The following is a 17,925-nucleotide window of genomic DNA, read 5'->3' on the forward strand; positions in this document are numbered from 1 at the left end:
CGGCTAATGTCGATCCCTAGTATGTTCATGACTAGTGGTTCAGCTTCACATGACGATGGAAGCCCTCCTCCCACTAAAAAAATCAAAAGAGTTAAGCTGGCAAAAGCACAGCGAAGAACTGTGCTTTCTAAGAAGATATCACAAATCCCCAAGGAGAGTCCAAGTATGGTGGTGGTTGCGATGCCTGACCTTCCCAGCACTGGCCGGGAAGATGTGGCTCTTTCCACCATTTGCACGCCCCCTGCAAGTGCTGAAAGGAGCACCCACAGTCCACTTGCTGATATGCAAATTGAAGATGTCACTGTTGAAGTACAACAGGATGAGGATACTGGTGTAGCTGGCGCTGAGGAGGAAGTTGGCGAGGCGGATTCTGATGGTGTTGTGGTTTGTTTAAATCAGGCTCCGGGGGAGACAGTTGTTGTCCGTCGGATGAAAAAGCCCATCACGGTCATGCCTGGGCAGAAGACCAAACATTCCACCTCTTTGGTCTGGCAATATTTCTATCCAAATCCGGACAACAACTGTCTTGCCATATGTACCATATGTAAAGGTGAAATAAGTAGGGGTAGGGACGTCAACCACCTAGGAACATCCTCCCTTATACGGCACCTGCAGCGCGTTCATAAAAAGTTACTGTCAAGTTCAGAAACTTTGGCTAAGACCGTAAGCAGTCCAGGGACACCTAAATCCCGTTGTTCTGTTGTATCCAAGTGCCTGCAAACCACACCGTCAACTCCCTCCTCGTCAATTTCCTCCTTAATCAGGATCGGAAGTAGTCCTGCAGGCCATGTCACTGGCATGACTGACTCTCCTATCCGGGATTCCTCCGGAGGATCCTGCATTGCTACGCCTACTGCTGCCGCTGCTGCTGTTGCTGCTGCTGGGAGTCGTTCATCATCCCAGAGAGGAAGTAGGAACACCACTACTTTAACTAAACAATTGACGCTCCAACAGTCCTTAGCGAGGAGGATGAAGTACGACAGCAGTCATCCTGAAGCAAAACGTAAAACTGAGGCCTTGACTGCTATGTTGGTGTTAGACGTGCGTCCGGTATCCGCCATTAGTGCAGTGGGATTTAGACAATTGATGGAGGTAGTGTGTCCCCGGTTCCAAATCCCATCTAGATTCCACTTCACTAGGCAGGCAATACCGAGACTGTACAGAAACGTCAGAAAAAGAGTCCTCAGTGTCCACTTAACCACGGACATGTGGACAAGTGGAACAGGGCAGACTAAGGACTATATGACTGTGACAGCCCACTGGGCAGATGTATCACCTTACGCAGCAACAGCAGCAGCGTCACCAGTAGCAGCATCTCAGAAACGCCAGCTCGTTACAAGGCAGGCTACGCTGTGTATCACCGGTTTCAGTAAGAGGCACACCGCCGACAACCTCTTAGAGAAACTGAGGGAAATCATCGCCCAGTGGCTTACCCCACTTAGACTCTCCTGGGGATTTGTGAAATCTGACAACGCCACCAATATTGTGCGGGCATTACATCTGGGCAAATTCCAGCACGTCCCATGTTTTGCTCACACAATAAACTTGGTGGTGCAGAATTTTTTGAAAAACGACATGGGCGTGCAGGAGACGCTTTGGGTGGCCCGAAAAATTTCTGGCCACTTTCGCCATTCAGCGACTGCGTGCCGAAGACTGGAGCGCCAGCAAACACTCTTGAACCTGCCCCGCCATCACCTGAAGCAAGAGGTTGTGACACGGTGGAACTCAACTCTCTATATGCTTCAGAGGATGGAGGAGCAGCAAAAGGCCATACAAGCCTATACATCCACCTATGACATAGGCAAAGGAGGGGGTATGCACCTGACTCAAGCGCAGTGGAGAATGATTTCCGTGTTGTGCAAGGTTCTCCAGCCCTTCGAACTTGCCACACGTGAAGTCAGTTCAGACACTGCAAGCTTGAGTCAGGTCATTCCCCTCATCAGGCTTTTGCAGAAGCAGCTGGAGAAAGTGAAGGAGGAGCTATGATGGAGCCATTCCGCTCGGCATGTGGGACTTGTGGGTGAAGCCCTTCATTCGCTTTGCCAGGATTCCAGGGTGGTCAATCTGTTGAAATCAGACCACTACATTTTGGCCACCATGCTCGATCCTAGGTTTAAAGCCTATGTGGTGTCTCTCTTTCCGGCCGACACAAGCCTGCAGAGGTGCAAAGACCTGCTGGTGAACACACTGTCAGCTGAAGCGGAACGTGACACGTCAACGGCTCCTTCTTCATTTTCTCCCACAACTGGGGCTGCCAGGAAAAAACTTAGGTATCCTAAGCAACCCGCTGGCGGTGATGCAGGGCAGGCAGGACCAAGTTTGGACATCTGGTCTGGACTGAAGGACCTGGCAACAATTTCTGACATGTCTACTGTCACTGCATATGATACTGTCACCATTGACAGAATGGTGGAGGATTACATCGGTGACAGCATCCAAGTTGGCATGTCAGACAGTCCATACCTGTACTGGCAGGAAAAAGAGGCAATTTGGAGGCCCCTGTACAAACTGGCTCTATTTTACCTGAGTTGCCCCCCCTCCAGTGTGTACTCCGAAAGAGTGTTTAGTGCAGCCGGGAACCTTGTCAGTGAAAGGCGTAGGAGGTTGCTTCCACAGAATGTGGAGAAGATGATGTTCATCAAAATGAATTATCAGCTCTTCCAGGGAGACCAGCCTCCAGAAGGTACAGAGGGACCTGTGGTGGTGGATTCAAGTGGGGACGAGTTAATACTTTGTGAGGATGAGGATGTACACACTGAAGAGGGTGAGGAATCGGTGGATGAGGAGGATAAGGATGACATCTTGCCTCCGTAGAGCCAGTTTGTGCAGGGACACATTAATTGCCAGCTTGTTTTGTGGGGGCCAAAACGAACCAATCATTTCAGCCACAGTTGTGTGGCAGACCCTGGCGCTGAAATGATTGGTTTGTTAAAGTGTGCATGTCCTGTTTATACAACATAAGGGTGGGTGGGAGGGCCCAAGGACAATTCCATCTTGCACCTCTTTTTTTCTTTGCATTATGTACAGTTTGGGGCCTAGTTTTTCAAACTGCCATCCTGTCTGCCACTGCAGTTTCACGCCTAGATGGGTCACGTGTTTGTGCCGCCCACTCGTGTCGCTTAGCATAGTCATCCAGCTACCTCGGTGCAACCTTTTGGACATAAAAACACTATTGTGAGGTGTGAGGTGTTCAGAATAGACTGGAAATGAGTGGAAATTAAGGTTATTGAGGTTAATAATAGCATAGGAGCAGAAAAACCTACAAATTCTGTGATTTTAGCTGTTTTTATGCTTTTTTTCAAAAAAATACAGATCCAAAACACAAAACCCAGAACCCAAAACACGGAAGGGTGGTTTTGGCAAAACCAATCCAGATCCAAAACACGAAGAAAGATCCAGATCCAAAACCAAAACACAAAACACGAAAAGTGGCCGGTGCACACCCCTAGTTAGGATTGACTATCCCTTTATTTAGTCGCTGCTAGGTTAAACAACTCATTTCAGCGCCTGTTCAATACCAATCAGGTATTTATTGTTTGATTACTTGATTGACTATAGTATTAATATATCTGTATAAAAAAATCAGAGACATGGAAAGCTATTAAAAAACAAGCTTTCTAAATCACAATTTTAATGTGGAAACAGAATACAAACAGCAAATCACATGCCTCAGGATTCAAGGCAGAGCAACAGCCTAGTCAAACTCATTGACTATTATTGATATGATTAAATGATTTGATGTTACTACTCTGTATCTGTGGAGAAGCTGCAAAAAACAGTGCCTATATGCTTGGATGAGAAGCTGGTGATGGATGGCATTGCAAGTTAAAAAAGAACATGATTGCCCCAGTAAAGAACAGTAATATACAATGCCTGTGAGACAAAAACAATCTTGGCAAAGCAAATAATGAAAAGTGGTGTATAATGGAATTGTATTTGGGTCTCCCACCCACCCTTATGGCGTATATTAAAAAGTACATGCACAGTTTAACAAAGATTGTCATCTTTGTGGCTGAAGTGCTATGTTTGTTTTGGTCCCCACAAACAAAGCTGCTAATGGGCTTAAGGTGGCTAACAGTGTTGTTAATCATTGCCACAATTATAAGGTGTCATCTTCATCCTCACACTCATCAGTGTTAATATCATCATCATCATCCACCTGGAATCCACCATTACAGTAGTCCCTGTATTTTTTTTATAATTGGCAGCAGATATATCTCTTTTTATGGGGTAGAGGGTGCGGAGGGTGCACTCGCCCTTTGTGTGTAATGCTGTAGTAATAGTATGTCGTGGTGTTTTGTGTTTGATGTTGTGTGTGGAGTGATGGGGTGTAGGGAGGGAAGGGGGTCTATGGACTGGAGGTGGTGGGTGAGGAAATGTAGACAGAGGCAGAAATGGGGGCCAAAAAGTTTATTGGAAAAAAACAGTACTAATCCTGTTCGGTCCCAGGCACCCAGGTGGGGTGAGCGATCCACTTGGGGGTGTGTGGGTGGAGACTGGGAAGGTGAGTGGACCCTTTTAGGGGGCTCCTTTCCATGCAGTTCAATAGACCGGCACGTTACCCCTGCTGGACCTTTGGTCAACAGTCTTAGGATGTCTCGGGGGGAGGGGAGTGGTGGGTTGGCAGCGGGTCTGGCGGTTGTGGATGTACACCCTGGCGGAGTCCCGCGCAGTAGAGCAGGAAGTCCACTCGGGCTTGCGGCAGGCGAGACCCTACCCCAGGGTCTCTTCGCAAGCCCAATGGTCACGATAATCGCGACGGTCTCCAGCCCACTCACAAAAGCTGTGGGTGGACACCCACAGCTTTGCGAGCGGCTTGGATAATAAAAAAAAAAACGCCCACAGAACCTGCAAGCTGCCTGCAGCAGTGAGCAGGTCTGGATCAGGGCCATGATCTCAGTTAGTTAGTTTGACACCTATTATAACAACTGTGATGCAAACTGTATTGTATTGTTCCCCTTGTGGTCTTCAGTCACTACAGTAAATTGTTTTTCAAACTTGTATATGTAGTGGTAGTATCCAAGAGGCTGTTCCACTGTTCCAGAGGGTGGGTTACCTCTGTGAAATTTGGGAGTATCCTGGACATTCCAGTAGAGAGGCAAAGTATGATGTTTAAGGACCCTTTTCTCATTTTAACTACAGAGTCCATCAATACAACAATACTGGATGAAAGTAGAGCTGCGGGCATTGTGGAGATCCCACATTTGTCACATACGCCTGCAGAAAGGGGCTGCATTAAATACTATTCAGAGTTTTATAATTATACTGAAAAGAAAAATTGTTGGCTGGAAAATTAATGCATTGTCCCCTTCTATCCATTCACTTTGGTAGCCATTTGTTTCAATTAAATACATTCATCCTAGCACCTTATGAGAGGGGCATCTTGGGTTTTGAGCATTTGTGTTCACATAATGGACAACAAAGGATTACTGCATGTACAAAGTGCTCTATGTTCTTTTAAATATATTCTCAGACAAGAGTTCATCTGAACCAGTTCACAAAAACCAATCTTTAGATTAACAAATCAATGGTGCATGCAAGCTATTAAATTAAATCACTTAAGTCTTTTAAATCAGTGATGTAGAGTATTGCTAAATGGCGAAGTGTATCTTAAAAAGAACTGCTAAGCCTTTTATGATGTGAATTTCGGCTTTGCATGTTTTATAGCAAATGAAATAGTGATATTTGAAAGATGGGAACGTCAGTTTTGAAAAAGAAATGACGTTAACCTAAGCTCCCAATAAAGAGGTGCTCATGAACATTTGTGTTTCAGCTTTTCATTTGCGAACAAGAATAGATAATGATGTTGTCGGAAGGAAATGAGACAGTTTCCTCTTAATTCATTTTTATTTTATGTAATTTGCATTAGCTAGCCAGTTGTGTTAACTGTATATAGACCTATAAAAATAGACTAGTTCAGTTATAAGGATTGAGCATTTGTTTATTTGTTTAATTATGGCATACATTATATTTCCATCTCTCTGATTAGTAGGTTACAACATACTTTTCTTTTTTTTTTTAGTTTATACTACCAGAGCAATAATTTGTTAACCCTTTGTGCTATTTATGATATTCACCATGCACGCAATAGTCTCACTGATATACTATGGGAGGGAATGTAAATATATTTATCCAGTAACCATGCAACAGTTTTAAGTACTTTTCTGTCTAATTATTAACTTTTTGAAGTTCTATTCACAAATGTTTACCATATTAGTGATCTGCATATTGTATCTATGTCCAGTATAATATATCAGTAGTGTAAATAATTGTATAAGCAACTATTAATATATTCTTTTCGCTAGAGATTTGGGAAACAAACATAACAATATATTTAACTATATTGTCGATTTTTTTGATAAGCTGTATTTCATCCTCATGACAGCTTGGTGGCACAGGAGTTAGCATTGTAGCCTCACAGCACTATAGTCATGAGTTTGATTCTAGAACAAAGCCCTATCTGTATGGACTTTGTATATCCTACACGTGCAGGATTTTACCAGCTACTCTGCTTTTCTTCCACACTTCAAAATCATATTGCTTAATTGGCTGCTGACTGAAAAATAATGTACCCTAGCGTGTGTGTGCTTCTGTGTAAGGGAATTTAGACTGTAAGCTCCAATAGGGCAGGGACTGACATGAACCTGAAATATTATCACTTTACAGCGTTGTGTAATTGGTAGAGATGTGCGGTTTGGTGTTCCTGACAAACAAACACACTCAAACTTAAGTGTTCCGAGTCTAAATGAGTCCTGGCTCGGATCCGTTTTGGTGTTCTGAGTAAAACAGTGTCCCGGATTGGGTCTGCTGTAAACTTGGAACTCAGAGTTAAAAAAAATTTTGTTTTTGGATTGCATGTAAACAGGATCAAATTAAATGATTTTAGCTGTTTTTATCAATTTTAAAGCAATCCATCACCAAAACTGAATCAGATGGAAAAAACTTTTGCCAAAACCAAAACCATAATATTTGAGGCTGATTTTGCCAAAACCAAAACACTGGGGTCCGTGCACATCTCTAGTAATTGGTTGCACTACAAAAAAATATATAACTAAAAAATCAAGCCATCTTGGATGACAAAGATAGCATGTCTTCATATACTGTACATAAATGCCCAATCTGGGAGGACTGTCCAACCATGCTGTAAAGCCAGACATTTACCCAGATTCCAGGCAGTTGGGAAGTGCAACACTGAAGGTGTGTTTTCGTGGAGCTGGTTCGGGGTTCTTTGGAAGTACTGGGTATATCCCTATGTACAGTATATGTGGCACTCCCCAATTTGATCTTGTCTGTGCAGCGTGACCAAACCCCCTTCTTGTACATACAGACTACCTACACTATGGGGTCTATGCACTAAGCAGTGATAAGTGACAGAGTGAAAAGTGATAAGTAAGTGATAAGGTGCCAGCCAATCAGCTCCCAACTGCCATCTCACAGGCTGTGTTTGAAAAATGACAGTTGGGAGCTGATTGACTGGCACCTTATCACTTACTTATCACTTTTCACTCTGTCTCTTATCACTGCTTAATACATAGACCCCTTTCTTTCTTATATACCCCAGTAGGCAGAGATTACATTGCCCACAGTACACTGTTAGGTGGTCCTAACAGATACAATCACAACCTCTGCACCTGGCAAGACTCTATGAGAACACCGTGCACATCACTCACTGTGAACATGTTTGGAAAACTCATTTGAAATATGAGAAATGTTATTTTAAAGGCAATTTTACAAATGTCATTTCACAGCAGATATTTCCATTCTGACTACCATTTGTTTCCAGTAGCGCTGTTACACACAATGAAAACAGATTGCATACTCCTTTAGATCTAGAGAACAACAAATCCCACTCCAAATATGTTGTTTTTCTGCTCAGACTGCCTCACACTGATGCAGATGGGAATGCACATTTATTCCATTCCCTTATAGCTACTGACTGCTTACAAATCTGTTCCCAGAATCGTTTTAATCATAGATTTCATTTTGCTATTTCGTATTGCATATCAATGTCTCGACCATCTTCTGAAAGAGTCATCCTCTTGTTGTAAATCAGATAATGGTGATATTCTGTCAAGGTGTCATGCAGAGTGTGGATATTGCACATAATGGGTCTGATCAGGGGTGGACGCTGACTCGGCAGCAGCTGCGTCTGTTGCCGCAGGCATGTCTGAATCTTTATGCTAAAGTTATTTCAATTAACTACATGCAGTAGAAGCACCTTATCAGTTCCAAAGTGTTGGCACTAAGTCCTTTTAAATTAATAGGCTGCAACTGCCTGCATCTTAGTTCAATATACAAAATGGCTGCCTCAACTGTGTGATAGTCACAGGTGCACTTTTCCCACTACAAAAATGGTGGCCACGTTTTAGTTCCATGGTTAATTCACATGTGATTTATAGGTGACCATCTATTTTCTGCCTACTTCACCCAGGTAGAAAAAATATCCTATTTACTGTATTAGTAAGTCTTTTTAACATGTATATTCCTAAACCATCTTTAATTTTTTTATCTCTGTTTAGCTTTTTATGTTATTGTACACAAAAAGCCTTATTTCTTTATTTATTGCATTTACTCAAATGAGTGGGAAAAGTGGTACTAGGGGGTATATTTACTAAAGGTCGATTTTAATAAATTTTGGTTGATTTAAAATGGATCTACATCGATGTTGTCTTTCTGCGGCTAGATCACACATTTACAGTTCTAATACTTAAAAAAAAAATTGAAATGGTCTGTTAGTAAATGTGTGATTAAGCCCAGACACACAACATCGATATTGATCTATTTTAAATCGATCAAAATCGATTAAAATCGACCTTTGGTAAATATACACCTAGTTGTTTTGTCAAGATCTAGCAAAATATTTATATATATGATTGTATGAATGGCTTCACACACTCCGGCGCTTGACTGATTAACTAAAACACCTGCCGCAAGTGATAAATAGCCTTGCTAGGTCTATAACATAGAGAACTATATAAACACAATATATCACTGTGCTGGTGAATACATTTTACAAAACAATGTATCACTCTGTGTCATAAATTTAACAAGAAATTGGTTATTACAAGTTTAATTTTCATCAAAAACACACAAAATAAAAATGAGAATCACAAGATTAGAACAATTGGTTAATGGATTAAGGGCCTGATTCTGACCCGGTCGCTGATGACGTCATTTTCGCCTGTTTTGATTTTACTCCATATTCAATTTGGAAGACTTTCCACCTAGGCGGAAAGTCAATGCAATGTAATAGGAGAAAAAGTTTCACCTATGAATACCAGGTGGAAAAAAGTACAGAATTTGGGTTTTGGGGTGCAACGTTGCGGGAACCCCCGTGCAGCCTTCAGACAGTCCCCCAATGGTAAACTGTGTAAAAAAAATGTAAAAAACACTTAAGAACACCCCAAAAAATGACTTTGAATTTGGGGGTGTAAAAAAAAAAAATGTTGGGGGACAAAGTTAAAAACTAGCGAACTTGACTCTGGGGGGATACCCAAGTATGCCCAAGTGGTTTTTTTATTGCAGGTGCTTGCGTCAGGTGGATTTTTCACGATTTTTTCAACTTAACTTTAGCAACTTTTAAATATGCTGACCCCCATTTTCAAGTACCCCAAATTTGTTATTATCTGGAAAAAAAACTCCTGAATACTATTCTGCACTACGTATAGAAAAACGCTATTTAGCAGCTATTGAGCCCATTTAAAAACACCAAATACCTTCAGCAAGCCAAATCAGGGGGTACCATAGCTAACCTCCATGTCACAGCATCTTTTGGGGGCTGTCAGGCTGATTTCCCCAAATATAACAGTACTTTCCGCCTGTTCAAGTTAAGCCGGGTCCCGTTTTTGAATACTTCCATATTGAATACGGGGTAAAGCGGGCATGGGCGCGATACTTTTCCGCCTACAAAAGATACAATGTAGGCGAAAAGTCTGGGAGGCGGAAAAGTATCGCGGATCCGCTCTAATTGAATACGGCTCTATGTCTCTGGCGCAGATGCAGTTACTAAAGTATCAGTCATTAGCGACCGATTGCCCCCAGGCCTGAATCAGGCCCTTAGCAGCTATTACCATTGTGTGTTCACTCACCAATACAGCATGCTTTTCAGCAGTTAGTGCAGTCTCCCATGCTGCCTGCAGAAGTAGGGGTACAGCAACTTGGCATTGTGTGAGGCAATCATGGTGCATGTCCATTGGTATTCAGAATATTAGGTGGCAAGGACTGCATAAAAGCTATTGGAGTGTGAGCATAATTCCTTTTTTAGAGTCAAAAATTAATATCTGAACTGTATGCAGATTAGGTGGCATCTTACACTTACAACTGCTTAAGCTAAGAGTAGTGCTGGAGCACTGCTCCCCGACGCACTGTGCCAGTCCTTCCTCCACCCATGATATAACAAGAGTAGTGTGGGGAGAGCAGAAGATGTACCTGGATGCTCCGAACAGCTCTACATACCACCCATAACAAGAGTAGTGTGGGGCCAGCAGAAGAAGAAGTACCTGGATGCTCCGGACAGCTCTACATACCACCCATGATATAACAAGAGTAGTGTGGGGCCAGCAGAAGAAGAAGTACCTGGATGCTCCGAACAGCTCTACATAACACCCATGATATAACAAGAGTAGTGTGGGGCCAGCAGAAGAAGAAGTACCTGGATGCTCTGAACAGCTCTACATAACACCCATGATATAACAAGAGTAGTGTGGGGCCAGCAGAAGAAGAAGTACCTGGATGCTCCGGACAGCTCTACAAACAGTACTGCAGGGTGCTTGACTGTAGTGATCTTTGAACTTTATGAACAACACTACTGACTGCAGAGTGTTGTTTCAGGGAGTTGGGTATGAAATACCAATGACTTACAAGCCGCAAGTTCAAAATTCGACAAGAGTAGCCCAACAGATCCTGATGCCGGCTCATAAGTATTTGGGGTGCCTCAGGTGAGTTAGCTCTCAATTTAGAAACATATAAGTGTATGCGGTATTATCACGTACTGTAGAATAACAAAATAGATAAATATATGACCCAAAGTTGGTGCTATTATCATGTAGCATCAGGAACACCATTCAGAGATGCCGTGGTGTGGCTTGGAGGCTACCCTGTTCTTTTCCAGTCAAGAGCTAACAAGGGCCTGGGTACTGGGGGTGTGTAGCCAAATCTGGAAGGCTTGTCCATTCCCCTAAACATTATGTGTGGTGCCACACGCTGCAAAGGGTGACAATGTTGGGCCCACCCAACAAGCCTGGACCCAGGTAATCAGTACCTGCTCCCCCCTTTCGTGCCCCTGTATATTATATATTATAAAGACCAACTGTTTCTTCTTACCTCACCACTGTCAGTATCCTGCGTTCCTTCCAACAGCAGTAACCTTGTGATGCATTCCAGCATGTCTGGAGGTAAAGCTCCTGCAACACCATTGTACCTGGCTCTGCTATCAAGAACTTTATACTGTTTAATCTGACTAAGAGTTACATGCTATGCCAGATCATTCTGTTCAGCTGGACTGAAGAGTGCACTGGCCCAGCCTAATTTCTGTTTTGTTGGTGAATTCCCTGGTTGTTAAAGATATCTGGGTTGGTATTATGCCAGTAAAGGGTTGTATTAGCTAATGTTGATGATTTACATCTTAAGGACTCTCGGCCTGATTCAGAGCCGGACGCAAGTGGCCGTTCGTTCGTTCGGCGTATGAACGAAAAAATGTAAATTCAAGTGCTCGCTCGTATGTTCGCTCGCAGCTAATCTTCCACCCCATAGTCTCTCAACCCCTCCTCTAGCTAGCGAACGTTCTAAATAGCGACCGTACGTCTCCTCTTTGGTTGCAGGGAATGCTCGCACAAGTCAAATCCGGAAGTGGGCCTGTCATTTTTCGATTGCCTGCTCTTTCAATCTGCAAACATACTTTAATTGATTAATAGCAATCTGTATATTCATTAGCTTAATTGGTATTCACATCTTTGCAATCTGTTTTTTTTTTCACTGTCAATAAACTTTATTATTGTTTGTGTGTGTGATTCCTTCCGCAGAATATGTACATTTGTACCAAGGGGATGGTTTTTCAAATTTATAAGTTTGTTTGTATGCTACTATTGTTTTGCGTTAGTTTATATGCAGATTTTTCTACTTTATTAATAATATTTAAATTAGCTTACGCATTTCACTGCATCAAGCCTATCATAACTCAAATTATATTTGTGAGGGTGTAGGTCACATGACTCCTACAATAACCAATACAATGCTTTCTGTGAATTTTCAAAGTACATTAGCCAATCAAATTTTTTCTGGGACCTTTATTAAAACTGTTTTTTGTTGAAAAAATCATTGCCATCATGAGAGCTGCAGCATTTACTCGCAGAGAACTCCTGGTCCTCACAGATGTGATGGACCGGAGAATTACTTCTTATCTGGCCCCTATCACTAACCGCCGCAAGCGGGAAGCTTATGCGGAGGTGCGGCGCCGGCTGCGGAACTTGGGCTACCGCCGCAATATCGGCCAGCTTGAAAGACGCTGGTCTGATCTCCACCGCAGATCCCCACGCCTTTTGGCCAATTTGCGTCTGCAAATAAGCGAAAGTAAGTATATTTTTTAAACATTTTAAATGTAAGCATACCTGCGTGTGCATGTTTTCCATCTAGCCCTGTTTGTTTATTTAGGACATACCTGCGTGTGCATGTTTTCCGTCTAGCCCTGTTTGTTTATTTAGGACATACCTGCGTGTGCATGTTTTCCGTCTAGCCCTGTTTGTTTATTTAGGACATACCTGCGTGTGCATGTTTTCCTTTTTATTATTTTTTTCAAATAAAATTTTTGGGTGTGTAAATTTTTAACAAAACCAAAAAAAAAAAAAAGCTTAAAATTTTTTATCCATCATTTAGGGGCTGAGCGCAGACTACGACGTCTAATACGACAACGACGTCGGCCTCGTCCCCTATCCCCCACTCCCACCCAAACCTCCTCTCCCCAACCTTCCCCAAATTCCCCCTCCACCCCAGACCTGCCACTCCTTGAGGCCCCTCCCTCTCCTAATATTCCCATCCCTCAAAATTCACCCTCCCCTCCACCCCCCCTCTCTTTTCATCACCCTCCCCTCCACCCACCCCTCTCTTTTCCTCCCCCTCCACACCTAGTCAAATCTCCCCTCCACCATCAGACCAGCACTGGCCCACCTCAGAGGAGGACGATGTCGGGGCTACAGGACCAGTCGTCATTCTGACCGGTATGTTTCCCTTTTAAACTATGGTTGCTTTTGCATTTTTTGGTTTTTGGGTGATGTTATCCTTTTGCCTGTGCATTTCCAATTTGTTAAGTATTTCTAATGTTTTGGATATATATCTTTGCCAAACAATGTCTAGGATGTTTTCCCCTTACACATATCACACATGTCCAAACACTCATACTTGTGTCTTTCTTGTGTACGGTACCAACAAATGTAGTTTTTGGGCGTACTTCTCCCTTTTTTGTTGTATTTTTATGTGTAATTTTTTTAATTTTTATTTAGACAATATTTGCATTTGCCATACTTATTTTTTTTTATTATTTGTTTCTCTTTTTTTAAAGTATATTCTGCTTTTTAAGTTGTTTGGTAACATATAAATTAAGGTGTCATTTTAGTAATCCACACATTTTTTTAACCCACAGAGGACCAGAGGCAGATGCAAGAATTTGCAAATGGCTTGCAGAGGCTGAGGGGCCATGTCATAGGCATGCTCGTGGTCCTAGATCAGATGTCGGTCCTGCGCCACTAATTTTTTTTTGGGGCCACCCTGAAAATGTTTGCAAAAATAAAAAAAAAATTGTTTTATTAAAGTCTCATTCCTTGTCTGTAAATATTAGATTGTTTTACCTTACATAAGTCGACTATTGGAGCATGTTTTTTTAAGTGATGTAAATTAAATTGTAGAAAGCTCAAGTAAGTATGTAAGCTGGCACATTAAACACCTAACAATACCAATAGGTTTGTAGAATTACCAGCAATTTTTTTTTTTTTTTTTTTGGTGGGTAATGTAAATATTAAATCAAACCTACTTAGGCCTAGATTAGAAAACATACTGATTCACCATAATACCTTTGGTGTTTGTTTTTAGCCACAAAGCATGGTAAAATACTTTACAATTTAACACATTACAGGATTAGCCATTAAGAAAGTTTGCCTTATTTTGACCAGGTTACACTTGCTTGTAATTTACCAAGGAAAAGTCTTTTTTAACGTAAACCAAAGATTTAATCCACACAAGTAATAAACACAAAGTGAATTGTGACAATCAATTCACACAGTGAAAACACACTCCAAAAAACAACCAACACCAAAATTAAAAAAATAACAACAATCAAGAACTGTTTGAAGAAGTAGCAGGCCAACATGAATCCACAAATGAGGCGAAGAAGTAATTGTTCCAGAAGTTATATCCAATGTGGCCACATGAAGACAATTTTTTGGATCAGGTAGTAGGCATCGTTTTTTCGGGTAATTTTATGGAATAAAAGACAAAAAAAAACACAAATTAAAATTGGCCATTAAAATCTTACATGTCTACATTGTGTCAATTAACAAATTTTTTGAAAATAATTACCTAAAATATCTGGCCACCACATCATCGCATATGGCCCCCCTACATACTGACCTCCGACCAACCTCGGGGGGGCCATCCTCAGGCAAGGCATCCTCTGGCTGCATTGGGACACCACTCCTTATGGCGATGTTGTGAAATATCCCACACAGACCACAATTTTCTAAACCATATCCGGCAAATACATGAGCTCGCCACCAGAGCGGTGGAGGCATCTGAATCGGCCTATTAAAAGGCCGATACAGCACTCCACCACCTGCCTGGTGGCTGTAAGTGCAGAATTATACTCACTTTGTGGCCCTGGTGTGGGAGCCAAATAAGCAGTGAGCAGCCAGGGCGTGCAAGGGTAACCACTGTCTCCAGTGAAAAAACAAAACAAACATCAGGACCATTGTGTAACAAGCTTTGCAGTGGTTGCAACAGAAGGTGTCAACTTACCCAGAAGCCACGCATCACCAGCTTGTAGGTTGTCTAATTTGTGCCAAATCCCTGATTGCCGGATGACGAAGAAATCATGTGCACTCCCGGGGAATTTGGCATTCAGGGACAGGATCTGGAGGGAGGCATCACATACCCCCTTTACATTCAGTGAATGAAAGTGTTTGCGGTTCCTAAAAATAGCCTCCAGCCTTGCTGGAGGCTGAAGTGGTATGTGAGTGTCATCCACAACCCCTATGATGTGTGGGAAGCCAGCTATTTGGTAAAAATTGGCCTTCACCACACTAAGGGAACCCATATCCACTGGCATTGTAATAAAATGATGGAGGTATTTAAAAATGGCCTCCATCACTGCCCTCAGGATCCTTGAAAAGGAGGATTGGGAGATTCCGGCAACTATTCCCACAGTGGTTTGAAAGGATCCTGAGGCACAGAAATGTAACACCAACATTAAATGCATAAGTGGTGTTATTGCTGTAGGACTGTCAATTTGCCGTTCAAGATCACTCTCTATTAATGAGAGAGTGTCTAGGATGATTTGTGGAGGAAGACGGTATCGTCTTAATACCTCATCATCTGGCATTCCAAAAAGGTGACACGTGTTCTATATATCTGGGGCCTTGCATGCCTATGAGGCCTACGCCTGGGACGAAGTTGAGGTTGGTCGGGTTCTGGAACCATGGCCAATATAATACGACCAACATCAACCTGAAATGGTAAGCCAGGCAGTTATTGTTTTAGACAAATGTGTAAAGAAAAATATACTTATCTTTTTTAAGAAATCCAAAGATGCTTACAGGCCGGGGTCTTGTCATGAGTAGAACAACCTACATTTCAAAAGTAGAAAATATTTTTAGGTTTTTTTGGGTAAACTTGGATTGTAAACACATTTTTTAGGGTAAAAAAAAAAGAGAAGGGAGCACACATTAGTTCTGAAAATCACACATTTAGTGGTAAAACATGATTTTACACTGAAAAAATAAAAACATATTAGTGCGCTAAATAGTACGCTACTTTTACAGTTATAACAAGACACATTAGTTCGCTAAATAGTACACATTTTTTACAGTTAAATAAGGAGACAATAGTGCGCTAAATAGTATGCTACTTTTACAGTTAAAACAAGACACATTAGTTCGCTAAATAGTATGCTACTTTTACAGTTAAAACAAGACACATTAGTTTGCTAAATAGTATGCTACTTTTACAGTTAAAACAAGACACATTAGTTCGCTAAATAGTACGCTACATTTAGTGGTAAGACATGATTGTTCCCAGAAAATAAACAACATTACTTTGCGAAACATATGCTAAGAACAACACATCTAATTTGTAAAATCATGAAAACAAAAACACTTACCAAAAACAGACAAATATCCCAAAGTTCAAAAACTTCACTGGGGCAATGCCAGAATAACTGTAAAGCAAAATAAAAAAATATTACAAACATTTGTAAACTATTTACTATTATTTTTTACGGTGGTTTTTTAAAATACTTACTCAAAAAATCACTAAAAAATAGCCAAACTAAAAAAAAAAAAATAAGCAACGGAAAATAAAGAAGCTAGAAATAAACCAAAAAAAGCCACCAAAATTTTCCTCCTTCTACTCAGTCAACCGCAAAACCTCAAAAATACTCATACACCAAACCTCCAACAAACAACATGCCACATCGACTCCAGTCACACCAAGCCATAAATAGTCTTTATTTTCCCGCTCAAATTAAGGACGGACAATAGGAGCGCACAGTCAATGATGCAGATGAATAATGCTGACGCATGTATAAAAACGTCACTGAAAAGCCAAATCGGTCTGCTGTAGTGAGACCTGAAAGTCCAAAATGACTACAGAGCAGCAAAGCACTGGCCAAGAGGCGCCAGGTAAGTATTTCTCTTTTTTGGGCTAAAGGATACTGTTTAACAATAATTTTGGCCAAATTTTACATTTAAAATTTTTATCCTATTTTTAAAAAAAGGTATTGCGGATGCCACGGAAGAGGCTGCTGGGCCTAGTAGGCCAACTAAACAAAAAAAAAAAGGCAGCCACAATTCACAAGAAAAGAGATGGAGGTTTTGGTGCAAATGTGCAATGACAACCTGCCACAGGCACCAAGGAATATGGGTGCAAGCTAGAAATGGAAAATGTGGGATGAGATAGCCAGTGGTGTCAATAGGGTGGGTGATTGTGAACGTTCAACCCGGGAGGTCAAACGCCGGTACGTAAAAACTACATTTTAGTAAAAAGTGTTTACAGGTCCAAATACTGCAGGAATAATGCCAACTTTTCACCACACAGATGGAGCGACTTCAAATATCGGCTTAAGCAAAAACTGGCTAATAGGGCTAGGCATGCAAGGGGTCCCACCCCTGTGTCACTGGAGCTCACAGATTTGGAAAAGCTGGCCCAGGGGTGTGTGCAGGATGAGGAGGTGTTTGGCGTGTCGAACATGGATACCGACATGCCAGACTTTGCGGCTCCTCATGTTGACCCAGGTAAATGTTGTAATGTTAACAACTCAGAAATGTGTTTGGGACAATATCTAGATTATAATGTTACTCTTTTCTCTTTTTTCTCACAGAGACACAGGCGGATGAGTCTGCACCAGAGGGGAGCTTTGGCCGCAGAATTTCTGCTGGCTCTGCAGGGGAGGAAGCAATAGATCCGGCTGTGGACCCTGTGGCAGGGCATTCCCCCTCGCAGGCAGTGGGCCTCCTCACTGATCTCAATATTAAAATGGATCAGCAGACCGAGATTCTGCTGAGGATGGATGCCAATCTGCTATGGGTGGCGGACACCCTGGAGCAAAGTGCTGCGGCCAACATGACCATTGCTAAGGCCCTGGCGGAAAATACTGGGGCCAACGTGCGAATAGCAAATGCCCTGGAGCAGCTGGTTTGCCAGCACATGTTGGAGCCGGCCTCCCTT

This window comes from Taudactylus pleione, unplaced genomic scaffold (genome assembly GCF_031769625.1).
Source record: "Taudactylus pleione unplaced genomic scaffold, aTauple2 ptg000545l, whole genome shotgun sequence".
Classification (NCBI taxonomy): domain Eukaryota; kingdom Metazoa; phylum Chordata; class Amphibia; order Anura; family Myobatrachidae; genus Taudactylus; species Taudactylus pleione.